Below are 1,322 nucleotides of genomic sequence, written 5' to 3' on the forward strand. Positions count from 1 at the left end.
AGAATGTCCGGTCCTATATGGAGTCCCGCAAGGAAGCATCCTCGGACCAAGTCTCTTCTTAATATATATAAATGACTTGTGTCAAATATCGTTACAAAATGGCAAAATATTTACTTATGCCGATGACACAGCCTTGGTTTTCACTGGAGCAACCTGGGAAGAGGTTTGCGATACTGCTGAACGCGGTTTACATAAAGTAAGCTGCTGGCTGCGAGAAAACCTACTGACTTTAAATCTATCTAAATCTACTCTTGTCCAATTTACGCTGCCACACAATAAACAGAAAAATGTTCAAATCAAACTCCACTCATGCTATTCTCCTCGCAATTCTGACTGTTCCTGTCTTACTGTTGCCAAATCTACCAATGTAAAATATTTAGGGGTGATGCTTGACGAAAGACTCAGTTGGCGTGCACACATAGACCTCACGACGTCACGCTGTAGAAAACTAATATACGTTTTCAAAAAACTGAGATATGTGGCTAATCTTGAGCTACTGCGTACAATATACTACGCCCTTGCGCAGTCGGTGATGAGTTACTGTGTTGGAGTCTGGGGTGGTGCCTGTAAGACTCACTTATTGCCTTTAGAAAGAGCACAAAGATCCATACTTAAAGCTATGACTTTTAGTCCGTACAGATTTCCTACTACATCGTTGTATGACAAATGCCAAGTATTGACTATAAGACAGTTGTACGTTTTGCAACTAGTAATCAAGCAGCACAGAAACACTCCATACTGCAAAGACAATTACGTCAAAAAGCGCACCCGCACTAATGTGTGTTTTTCCATTAAATGTCGCACAGCTTGGGCAAGACGTCAGTTACTATTTATGGCTCCGTATCTGTATAATAAAATTAATAAAACTTTAAACATATATCCGTTAGCTGCTCGTGAAGCTAAACTTAAAACTAAGAACTGGTTATTAACCTTAGATTACCATAAAACTGAAGCCTTATTGTAACAACTGAGAAAAAATAAAGTATTTGCAGGTAATAACAATGCAATAGACTCTATACTACTAACGCGCGAATGTATATTGTCACACACAAACGCAGGCACACACACACCTACACCCGCGCACATGCACATTCACACACACTCACACACACACACACACTTAGTAAAACATATAATATGTAATTTATTTAATAATGTACCTATTAAAATTGTTAAGAAATAGGTAATGTAAGGTCAAATGTTTGAGAGAGGACACTGACTCCTGTAACACAGGTTATACCTAGCTCAGGTGTCAGGGACTTCACTATTGTGTTGTAACTATTTTGTAACAATAAATATTATTATTATTATTATTATTATTA

Source organism: Hyposmocoma kahamanoa, unplaced genomic scaffold (genome assembly GCF_003589595.1).
Source record: "Hyposmocoma kahamanoa isolate Upper Pololo Valley unplaced genomic scaffold, ASM358959v1 90751, whole genome shotgun sequence".
In the NCBI taxonomy this organism is placed as follows: domain Eukaryota; kingdom Metazoa; phylum Arthropoda; class Insecta; order Lepidoptera; family Cosmopterigidae; genus Hyposmocoma; species Hyposmocoma kahamanoa.